We start from the raw sequence: 13,209 nt of genomic DNA on the forward strand, positions 1-13,209 counted from the left end.
CCATTTCCTTTGTTTAATATAATTAAAGAATTAGCATGGAACTGCATTGTAATTTCACTCAAAATAAAGAATTTGGAATTAAACTGGAATTCAAATTAAAATTCAAAATATTTAAAACAATTAAATATTTTTTTATAGTATTAAGTGAGTGGAAGAGAGTTAGTGGAATAAGACTCTCAATTATATATACTCCTTCCGCCCTAAAGAATATGAACTTTAGATTCGGCACGTGTTTTAATAAATAAGGGGAAAAGTAAAAGAGAGGGAGAAAGAAAGGGTAGTGGAAATAATGTTAGTGGAGAGTGTGATCCATATTATATAATGATATAAGTGTTAATGGTAATGGTATAAGTTATAAATAAAATGATGTTTATGGGTAGTATGTTGTTTGATTTTTTCAAAATTAGAAAGTTCATGTATTCTTTAGGGACGGACGAAAAAGAAAATAATTCATACTCTTTGGGGACGGAGGGAGTATTATTTTTAAATGATATGTGAGTGAAATGAGTTAGTGGATGGTGGGACCTCTTTACCATTTATTAGTAATTATGAACAGGGATTCTTATTCGTGGACTAACCAAAATAGAAAAACGGGACTCCTATTCACGAACATGGTGAATAGTTTTATATAGTGCATGTACTTAAGTATAGTTATGTAGTACAAATTATATCATGTCAATTATATACTCCGAAACAGCATCAAATTAACATAATCATTTTCCGAATCGTAATGACAATACTCCCTCCGTCCACGAAATGTTATCCAAGTTTGAATTGGCATAGGTTTTAAGAAATGTGAAGAAAATTAGTGGAAAAAGTTAGTTGAATGTAGGTCCCACATTTATATATTGTTTTTATAATAGAATATGAGGGTAATGAAGTTAGTTGAAATTGGGATCCATTTACTAAAATGAAAAAAAGAATGGATAATATTTCGCGGACGGATCGAAATGGAAAAACTGGACAATATTTCATAGACGGAGGGAGTATTATACAAATTATAATGATAATATTATACAATTGTCAACAACTGATTTACTGTATTTATAATCACAACCTACTCCATCTTTGATAATAGAGAAACATAGCTTCAGCTAGATTATTCATAAATCTAGTCCACTCATATGTAACTTGAACAATTTTAATTTGATCCGAGTGTTGAGTATGTTCCACCTCATTATGATAATCACCCAACACATGTGGTTGCGCATCTTCCTCGTTATAAATATCACCTTCTTGAGCAACTATAGCTTGAATCTCAGCATCAACTTCATTCTTTTTTTTTTATTTTGATGAATAAATAATCAAATAGAACAAAGCCAAACGTTTACATCATACATTCGGGCATACCCGAGGAAGTATAAGAGCTATAGCCACTAGTTGGCTAGTACAAAGCAACATAGTAAAGACCAAGAAACGAACAACACAGGGCAAGCCCCCAAAAAAGGACGATCATAGTTTAAGTCATCCATCTAAACCTAGAGTGGGCGGGCCTCATTAAAACCCCTTAGGGGGAAAAATCCCATGGGATGAAACTCCCCAAGGGGAAAAAGAGTACCCTAATGAGTGGCTCAAAGTGCGTCGAATACCAAAACATCCAAAACTTGTGAACTCCATCATCTGTCTGGAAGGTGGAGAATAACCTGCTCATGTGAAAATGTGAGTACAAGATGCTGTAGGTAGCTTCTTTGATCTCAAAGATGACCCTAGCTTCGTCTCAAGTTTTTCCATCAAAGATAATCTTGTCTGGGTCCTCCAAATGATCACCACTGTAGCCATGAGTGTAATCCTCTTCGCCATCTGGACAATCTGTGAACCTTGAATCTGTCGTCCTGCCCATTTGATGACACTCCTAATCGTCGTTGATCTCCTTGCAATGCCAAGCCAAAGCATGATCTTTCTTCGAACTGCCCAAGTCTTCGAGCACTTGAAGAAAAGATGATCCACTAATTCCTCCTTCCGGTGATCAACTTCATTCAATAGTGGATCATTAGGTGCTTCAACTCGAATAAGACTATAAAAAATAGCACAAGCATTGATGATCTTCACATGCATTTTGACATCTAAAAAAGACACTTCTCTAAGAAATTTTCATCGCTTTTTAAACAGTCAAAAATCTCTTTCAATCACATTCCTACCAGTTGCATGTATAACTCTCTGAGATTGTATAACTCCTTTGGATTTTATGGATTATTGCCTCTATTGGACCAATCATTGAGATGATATCGAAAACCTATATGCCATAGGTACATCTTACATCTACCAAAAAGTACTTATCTATAAAACAGCAAGTGAAACTTGATTATTAATTTAGGCTTAAAAATGATAACAAAGGGAAATAAATAAAATTTACTAACCACAACATACACTTGGGAACTATTAATAGATCTTTTCCAGTAAGCGCATCACGGGATGCAAAACTATCCGCTGCAGATCTTTCTCATCCCGGTGAAATATAGGTAAACCTCAAGTCACGAGAACGCACGGTCAAAGCACTATTTGTCATCCTACCTTTCAATTTCTATACCTTCCTTGACCTTTCAATGGAACACTTACTTCAACATGTGTTCCATCTAGTGCTCCGAAACAGTTCTACAAACTATTAAACATTCGAAGTGTTATGGTTTCCAATAATAACAATTTTGACACCTATCCAATTATAATATGAATTAACATATGAAACTTTAATATATTTAGGGCAATGAAAACATTGACCAAAGACAATATCTTAACAAATGTCTTCCTACGTTCAATATCATTAAACAATAGCCTTTGCAATTTCAAGTGTTGAACCAATCATCTGAAATTTTGATATTTTCAAGTTCATCCATTGTAAACAAAGGATGTCCAAATTAGTAAATCGACTGTTAACCGACACTTTTACAATTTCGGCGAGGAAATCAGGCACCACCAAGCGGAGTCAGATGTACAGCTTTTGTGCAGCCGATTTTTTAAGGAACCGGTGGTTTTCATTATTTCAGTGCGGAACACGGAGCTGACGCGAGTTTAGGGTTTTTTGACCAAAACCCTAAACTCGAGTTGCAGGTGGTGTCAAATGGCTTGCAAGGGGTGGCATACGGTTTTTGACCAAACCCACCGGTTTTGATAAAAAAAACCGCCATAATTTAGTTGAATGGATGATGCGACCCTCGTTACGGACGAGACGCACAACCCAGGAATCGACTAATCGGACGCTGGTGCAGATTGAAACAAAGAAAAACCAACATAACTTACATTTATGAGGACTTCCTTCTGATATAGTTCATCGTATTCATCTTGTGATATATGTCTGTCGTGAAAAGGAGAGATGGGATGATTCCCAAATCCCATGAGTATAAAACCTGGGAATAGTGAGCTCGCAGCCTTGTATGGAATAAGGCCAATTGAGCACAGACTTTACGCATGAAGGAAATGTTTTACTATATTTTTGCAAAAAGAGGCCCTTCTCAAATGGAGTGGCAAAATTCTCTTCAGACTGAAACAGGAAAAGAACAAAAGAAAAATATTTTTTTTTAAAAATCATTAAAAGACACACTTAGACACGTAATAAGTACTTATATGTGGCCTAAATCTGTGTTTGATGATACAATGTGTGAATTGGTATTGGAAGAAAGGTAACCTTCTTAATCACCGGTTTCTTGAATCTTAGATATGGGTTACCGTGATTTTTTATGCTGAAGGGTGAAGAGGAAGACAGCGGTAGCATATTGAGAAAGAGAGAGATCTTGGATACTGGAAGAAGGGATATCGTGACAGATGGTGTCAGACGGCTTGCAAGGGGTGGCATACGATTTTTGACCAAAACCACCGGTTTTGGTAAAAAAACCCGTCATAATTTAGTTGAATGGATAATGTGAGCCTCGTTACGGACGAGACGCACAACCCAGGAATCGACTAATCGGACGCTGGTGCAGATTGAAACAAAGAAAAACCAACATAACTTACATTTATGAGGACTTCCTTTTGATATAGTTCATCGTATTCATCTTGTGATATATTTACATCGTGTAAATGGAGATGTGATGATTCCCAAATCCCATGAGTATAGAACCTGGGAATAGTGAGCTCGCAGCCTTGTATGGAAGAAGGTCAATTGAGCACAAACTTTACGCATGAATGAAATGTTTTATATTTTTGCAAAAAGAGGCCCTTTTCAAATGGAGTGGTAAAATTCTCTTCAGACTGAAACAGAAAAAGAACAAAAGAAAAATAATTTATTTAAAAAAAAATCGGTAAAAGACACACTTAGACACGCAATAAGTAGTTATTGAAGGGGTTGGCAGCGGAAGCGCTCACATAAATCAATTACATAATAATTCTGATCTATTTAGCAGATTATTTAGACAAATTCTATTCGCGCAACTATCACATGTATCATACTCATAACTCAAATAAATCATGCTTTAAATTAATTAAAACCTAAAACATGCTTTTCTACGGTTTAGCTATTTTACCTTGATGATTCTCCAAAGAATGAAGATAGCTAGCGCCTTCTCCACGTGAAGATCCTTAGTACTAAACCACGGATCTTCTGTCTGGTTCCCGGACTGTAAACTGATATCAGGGTGGGCTGACCTCACCAGTATACTAGGACTTAAATAAAGAAGACAGAAAATCAATCCCTCGAAGAAGAGGAAAAATCGTCCTCTACTAGAGAGAGAGGGACGAAAATTTTGATGGAAAATTAAGTGTGTTTTCTGTCTCCTTTATTCTCCTATTTATAATAAGTCACATATTGGGCCCAGACAAGGATCTATGGAAGGTTTTGGATATGGGCTCCTCCAATTAACAAAAACTTGACTCAACTTATTTTTAACAAAAGTATACCCGCAAGTGTACGGGGCTAATGTAGCAAATAGTAAGTAAAGAGTATCGTATCCACAGAGACAATCAGTGTCAACCTAATTACCACGAACCAACCTCAACTACTATCTAGATGAATCGGAAAGTTTGGGTTTTCTAAATCTACTTAAAAGCAAGGTAAAAACAATTAAAAACAACTAGAGAACTAAAAGCAAATAAGAGAATACGGATGTAGATCAAGGATGAGGAGAGTAGAATCCTACGGGATCGGCAACAACTATCCTATGCTCAACTAGCTTCCTAACTATGCCAACAAAGGGTCTCAAGGGTTATTAAGCTATCATTTAGGTAAAACTATATCTTTTCTCAAAGCATATAATTTGTAGATTGCTACCTAGAACCGAAGTCTCCTTCCTAGAACTAAGACAACAACTCCTAATAGCTCCTAAGATACTTAGCTTCATTCAAAGGCTCAAATCTCTTGATTATATTGGCAGAGACGTCAATTTCTTCTCTTTCAAATTAAACTACTCACTTCTCAGTTCTTGTAGTAAAATCCACATGCATTTATAAGGTGATCAGTCAAATAAATGTATAAGCACAGAAGAAATCAAAAGAACCACATGAGCCAAGGCATAGAAAAAGGAAATCAATTAAACACAAGAATCATTGTATCTCCCCCGTAGAACTCTATGAAGGATTTAGCTACTCATGTTCAACACAAAAGTCAAAGAAATATTCAAAAACATTGTTTGAACAAGAATAAAACTAAAAGTAGAAACTCCTAGAATTGGATTGGGCGGATTGGAGGTCTCGTCTTCAATCTTGCGATGAATACTCGTCCTCTGCTCGTTCTTCTCTTCTTCCTAGGTGAAAAAGTAGTATTTTTGGGGTTGAAGGCGTGTAAGTTGTGTTTGGAGGCGTTTCCTAGGCATATATATACCTAGGGTTGACTTTGGGCCCAAAATAAGCTGTCCGACGAAGCTGGCGGGTTGCCAGGTTGGGTGTGCGTCGAAGCTGGCGAGTCGCCAGCTGCTTACGGGGTTTTTTTGTCTTTTGCTGGCGGGTCGCCAGGTTTGTTTGCATGCGAACCTGGCGGGTCGCCAGCTATGTCACTACTCTGGGCAGTCTTGGTAAAACGGTCATAACTTCTTCTACCGAACTCCGATTGAGACGTTTAACATATCCACGCGAAGCTCTTTTGAAGACGAAGAGAATGGTATGCATTATACGCGAATTGGACTTCAAACTCTCCAGATAAGCTGTCTCGAACATTGAGCAGCTGCACATCCACATATTTTGTACATTTTTCTACACATTCTTCACAAAATGGTCAAAGTAGCTATAACCATATCTCAAAGTACACAATATATGATTAAAACCGAGTAAAACTACCCTCTAAAATCATGTAAAATCCAAGTGAATCACTTTTTACTAATTAAATTAAACTCAATTTAATATAAGCTTATAATTGGAATATTACGAGCAGTCACTACAGAAGTAATATTGCACTCCCCATCCAAATCCAAAATTATAAGTACTTCGGGTTTCCATTGCTTGATATTTATTTCTCGCGCTTAAGATAGAAACATCCATTAATTAATTATTGTCTGCTATGGACTTAATTAATTAATATATTATTCATTCCAAGAGATGACTCAGCAATAAAATCTTATTTATTATTCATAAAGTAATTAAACTTCAACTAGCTAGGTTTTGAATAATAAAACCTTATATCAAGCTTCTCTTGAGGATGTTATCAAACGAGACTCACCTCGTGCACGATTCAACATAATAGCAATCCTAGCACCGCTAGATATTAATCACCACTACCCAATATACCAGGCTTATTGGATTGCGAAAAACCCGCACCATTTGGTAAGTCAAAGTAGTGCATAATCAATATCGTATGCTCAATGCTAACGTACATTGATTAAGAAACAATAATTTACGAGACCTCGTCTTTCAGTAGATAGCATAAAGACATGTCTCGCTGTTAGATCCAATTCAGTGTTATACCACACCAACGTCATCTTATTTCAGTAAGGCTTAGAAATAATCGGACTGACATTGCAACCTTTCACGATAGGTAGTCTAAGCCTATCTAGGTTGTGAAATTCTTCTTTTTCTTTGTTCAGAACTGACCGTGTTACCTTAAAGTGAACGACGCCCACAACGGTCTACTAAAACCAAGACTTAGACTTTGTTAAGTTACTTATACATTTAAACATGTAATAAACATCCATTAAATGTAAAACATAACAACATTATGACAAAAATAATATGTTTATTCCTTTGGAAAATAAAATAAGAGTTTTAACAGTATTCAATCACTCGAAATGTGATTTCTAGTATACAAACTCTAACAGTTATATGTGGCCTAGTGTTTGATTTCCTAGATAATGGTGTTTGACAATACAATGTGTGAATTGGTATTGGAAAGGTCACCTTCTTGACCACCGATTTCTTGAATCTTGGATTGGGGTTATCGTGATTTTTGATGCTGAAGGGTGAAGAGGAAGACAAGGTGTGCGGTAGCATATTTTGAGAAAGATAGAGATCTTGGATACTGGAAGAAGGGATACAATGAATCTTGATGCTGAGGGATGAAGAGGAAGACAAGGTGTATGGTATCTTTGTGTATCTTTGTATCGCAGTTAAATCAAAGAAAACCAAAATTTTTTATGCGACTCACTTAATGGGCAAGGGCCCGTTGAATCAAGGCTAAAAAAGAGTGTTTTATTATCATGGTAAAGTGAGTGATAATAATATGTTCAATACTATATCAATCTTAAATTACGTGGAATTTACTAATATAGCCCTCAGCCTAGGAAATATAGAAAAAGTGAGAGGATAGTTTTGGAATTTCCTACTATAGCGTGACTTTAAATAACAAATCAAACATATGATATTAAGGACTATAGATAACATACCATCACTTCAAACACCACAAATAGAAATGGAAAACCAAGAAAATCTTTTCAACAAAATAATTGTGTTCTTATCTAATTGAAAGATAAACTTCAATTCAAACACACCCTAATATTACTATGTGTACTTACAAAAAATGTACTTCTCCCGTCTCACTCTAAGTAGAGTATTTTCTATTCGACACGATATTTTCTGTACATTTTTATTTTGTGAGTTGAGTGGAAAAAAAATAAAGTACAACTCATTTTTTTTCATTTTAGCACAATTTAGCATTTGAATACTGAATAAAAATAGATTCATCAAGTTTTTAATTTCAATTATTTCAGTGTAAATGAATTAAAACTTGCATATCGGTGATCAAATTTTGCCAAGGGTGTTTTTCCTTTCCATTTCGTGCAAGTTGTTCTTGGCCAAACAGTCAGAAGTACACTGTCATGACTCATCAACGATATTCTTTAAACATTAGCTCTAAGAGCATCCCCATCCGTGCTCTTAGTTAAGAGCACGGAAGTGGGCCCGGACCCACTTTTACTGCTTGTCCTTAGCTAAGAGCACAACACCCACATCCGTGCTCTTAGCTAAGGACAAGCTCAAGGGTCCCACCATTCTATTATTCAATTTAAATAAAAACATTTTCACAATATTAAAATGCATTAAAATATCCGAAATACTATTACAAATTACAAAATAATTAAAAATTACATAATTAAAATCCTAAAAATTAAAAATTACACAAATAAAATCCTAAAAATTAAAAATTACACTACTCGTTGCCGAATTTCGCCCAAATGTGATTGATTAGATCTTTTTGTAGCTCAGTGTGGGCTCTTGTATCGCGCATTGTGTGTCTTCTTTCCATCCTCTCGTTCACCGTCGTATGCACACCTCGACGTGGGGGAGACCTCGCGGTTGAGCTTCCGGCTTCATCCTCGTCGTAAAAGTTACCCGCCATCGGTCCTTCATCAGCTATAATCATGTTGTGCAAGATAATGCACGTGTACATGATGTCGGCGATATTCTTAACGTACCAAAGCCGAGAAGGGGACTTCACAATGTTGAATCGGCCTTGAAGGACACCAAAAGCTCTTTCGACGTCTTTCCGAGCAGACTCTTGACGCTGTGCAAAAAGAATCCGTCTCGGCTCTTGTGGATTGCTGAACGACTTCACGAAAGTCGACCACCTTGGGTAGATACCATCGGCGAGATAGTAACCCATGTGGTATGCATTTCCGTTGACGGTGAAGTCGATCGCCGGTGCTACACCATTCAAAACATCATCGAAGAGTGGTGAAGAATATAGCACGTTCAAGTCGTTGTTGGATCCGGCAACACCGAAATATGCATGCCAAATCCATAGGCGGTAGTCGGCGACCGCTTCAAGGATAAGCGTTGGGCCGCCACCTTTGTGGCCGCTTAAGTGTTGCCCCCTCCAAGCAGTCGGGCAATTCTTCCACTTCCAATGCATGCAGTCAATGCTGCCTAGCATACCGGGAAAACTGTGGACTGTTTCGTGAAGACGAAGCAACCGTTGACAATCGTCGGTGGTGGGTGCCCGAAGGAATTCCTCGCCGAAAGCAGAACGAACGCCGTCGCAAAAACTCTTGAGGCATAGGATTCCAGTTGACTCACCGACATGCAAATACTCGTCGAAGAGGTCAGCCGTTTGCCCAGTAGCAAGTTGTCGGATGGCACAAGTACACTTTTGCAACGCCGTGAGACTTTGCCAACCGGTTGCGTCTGCACCTTCTTGAAAGTATTCAACGCGGGTGGACAATGTGGTGACAATACGCATAAACAAACGTTTTGACATGCGAAAACGGCGCCGAAAGTAATCTTGTGGATACCGCGGCTGGTCGGAAAAATAGTCGGCAAAGAGCCTTTCATGGGCTCCCTCTCGATCACGAGGGATGTAGCGACGTTTTGCTCTAGTTGGTTGAGGAGGAGGGGCGTTGGCGGCGACATAGGCTTCATAGGCGGCACGATGTTGTTCATAATATTCTTGTTCTTCGCGCTCCGCTTCCGCAATGAGATTGGTGAAATCCATTTTTGAATTTTTTAGAGAGAGTTTGGAAGATGTAGATGATTTAGTATGAAAAAGTATGAATGAGAGATAATTTGATGTGAAAAGTGGATGATGAATGTGTGTAAGTGGATGATGAATGTGTGTATTTATAGATGATTTTGGGATTAAAAAAAAAAAAAATTCACAAAAATCCAAAAAAAACGTCTATAAACGGCTCTATTTTTTTGGGAATCCAAAAATATTTTTTTTTATTTTTTGGTATTCTTTTGAATTAATTATGAATTAAAAAAAAAAAAAATTAGAAATCGAATTTGCCAACGGCATAGCCGTTGGCCAATAAAAACACGCCACGTATGGCTGCTCAGCGGCACGGACGTGCTCTTAGCTAAGAGCAGCGCCGTGCCGCTGGCACGGACGGACGAGCTCCAGCGGCGGACGGACGAGCTCTGTCCAGCGGCACGGACGGACAAGGCGACGGACGAGCACCGCTGCGGATGCTCTAAGTATCCATTGATAGATCTCTCTTGCTCTTTTTCTTCACTGGATTGCAGTGTCGCATTTAATTTCACATACGATAGATAAATGATCAAATCTTTTTTCGCAAGCCTTTAATATGTACACCTAGTGCATTGTATTTAAAATACTCAATGTTTCTAAAAATGGAAAGTCTCTTTTTCACACTTTACTTACTTTTTCTCCTTACGTCTTACGTTACTACCTTTTCTTCATATCTCTATTACTTTACTTACTCTTTCTCCATATCACTCAAACTTCACCTATTTTTTTTCCTTCTCTCTTACTTTACCAAATTTCTCATTAAAACTCGTGCCGTCTACAAATGAGACTATTTTTTTAGACGGGGGAAGCAATATTTTATTCTCAATGGCTGATTTACGCATTTTCCAGCCAAAACAGGCTCAAGTGGCATTTTTGTGAATTTCTCCACGACTCTCTCATTATATTAGTATAGATTAGTATAGATATAGATTCAATTTTTGATTCAAAATTGTAGATTTCCCTCCAATTTTATCTATAAATGCCTCATCTATCCTCATATACAACTAATTTTTTCAACTCACTTTCCTTTACATTTATTAAAATTCGTGTCGGGTTAAAATGGAACGCATATTTGGGACGAAGGGAATAATAGAAAGTGATTGAAAATAATTAGTGAAATCCATAAATTGACCTGGTCTATATTTAATACTCCATCCATCCACGGTAAGAGTAACATTTTGTCATTTCAATATGTCCCGCAATAAGAGTCGCATTTCAATTTTTACTATAAATGGTAAATAGATCTCACATTCCACTAACTCAATTCACTCACATTCTATTATAAAACCAATATAAAAAAGTATGCTCTATATTCTACTAATTTTTCCAATTCACTATTATATACATTTCTTAAAACCCGTGTTCACACTAAATTTGACTCCAATTGTGGGACGGAGGGAGTAAATATAAAAAAAGTGAATAAAAAATTTAATAGGAGTCTACTTTTATACACTTATACTAAGAAAATGCGAGTAAAAATGAGTTAGTATTATATAAGGCCCACTAAAAGTGATAAAAATGAAGCGAGACAATTAATATTGGATGGTCCAAGATGGAAGACTATGACACATAGGGGCGGATGGAGTTATAAATTAAATTGTGAGTTAAACAAATTATTGAATCATAAAGTTTATTACCAAAGGTAATAAAAAGTAAATATGCCAATATTAATGGACTAACATAATAAATTAGTAACAGATAAAGGAATACGACTCAATTGCCAAGGGATGGAGGGAGTATGAACTCACCAATTTTGGAACAGTTAAACAACATATTATCCATACACATCATTTTATTTACAACTTACATCATTACACTACATTACTAATGACGTGGAGCTCACTCTCCACTAACACTACTAATGACGTGGAGCTCATTCTCCACTAACACTACTTACACTACCATTTATCTCTTTCTCTTACTTTGCCAATTATACATTAAAACTCGTACCGAACCAAATGTTCATACTTTTCAGATATAGGGGAAATATTTGATAAACACTAACAATTAAAATGAATTATAGAAATAGTGACGTGGAAATTGGGACAGGCTGATGATGGACTGGATAATAAAATGTTGATGTGACAAAAATGGAGATAGTTGTCCACTATTATGAATGACCTAATGTCTTGGGGTGATAACAACACACGCAACTTTTTAATTAAATAACCCACTTCAATTGTGGTATTTGGAGTGATAAATCTTGTACTCATATTTTCTATAATATCCGTTCCACTATTACCACATGTTCTTTTCCAATTGTCTTTTTTTTTTTTTTTGCAATATTGGACGTTTGGAACTCAGTCTAGCGGTGACTATTTTGATAGAATGTCACCTGACTTATCCGTGGATTCAACGACCCTCCGCAAATTAAGTTTTAGAAAAAATCGATGTGTTTCTAGTGAGTGTTGTGATTGTTGGGATGAAAAAGAGTTGTTCTTATTCTTATTTTGGCGCGCGAATGGTTGAAGATAAGTTTGCAAATTACAAATTAAATATTACATCCCACACACTGGGCATCACATCCGTGCCACACTACCCCATCACCTCACGGTTGTCTTCCCTCCATCTCCCACCGCAAATCCATTCCCTCAAAAGCCAACAGTGATAAAGAAAATCCAACTATCAACAAAATTCAAATTGGACACACGCTTTCTTTGCACCTTCTCTTTCGACCGTTGTCAACAGACACAAACACACACACCACATAAGAAAAATATTGTCAAACTACGCAAAATACATGGTCAGATATAAGAGAAAAACGACAACAATGCAGAGGAAAAAGCGACTATGGTGTGTTGCAATGAGAGATAGAAGATATTACATCTACTCTAGAGTGTAGCATGAAGATAAAGATAATCAAATAAAATGGATAAGTAGATAAGCGAGATTTAATCATGGATTCATGGTCATCACTGGCGAGATACTTAAGTAGTCGGGTTTGGGTGGGCTTCTCCTTAAACACCAACCAAGACTCTTTGCTATCAACGACAGACTGACAATTTAACCAACACCCTTTAATTTATTTTACAATGTATCAATTGTGGCTAAATCACACCAAAGCAGTTATTTGGGAAATAAAGTTAAGGGCATCCACAATGGGACGCCCTAAGCGACGCCCTATGCACCGCCACGTCAGCATTTTATCCTCCTCCTATTCCACCTGCAGTGGGGCGGACTATAGCCCGCCCTAAGCGACGCCCTAAGCATTTTATCTATTATTTGAATATTTAAATACTTCAAAATTTGAAAAACTAACTTCATTTCATTAAAATTCAAACACTACAATACGAAATAAAAAAAACTACAATTTCTCAACGGTAGCAGTTGCGGTTCCAAACTTCTTCAATCATGTCGGTCATGAGCTGAGTATGGTCTTGTTGGTTGCGCATTGA

This window comes from Salvia hispanica, chromosome 3 (assembly GCF_029641045.1).
Source record: "Salvia hispanica isolate PSC_SH4W2 chromosome 3, Shi_PSC_v1, whole genome shotgun sequence".
NCBI classification, from domain to species: Eukaryota; Viridiplantae; Streptophyta; class Magnoliopsida; order Lamiales; family Lamiaceae; genus Salvia; species Salvia hispanica.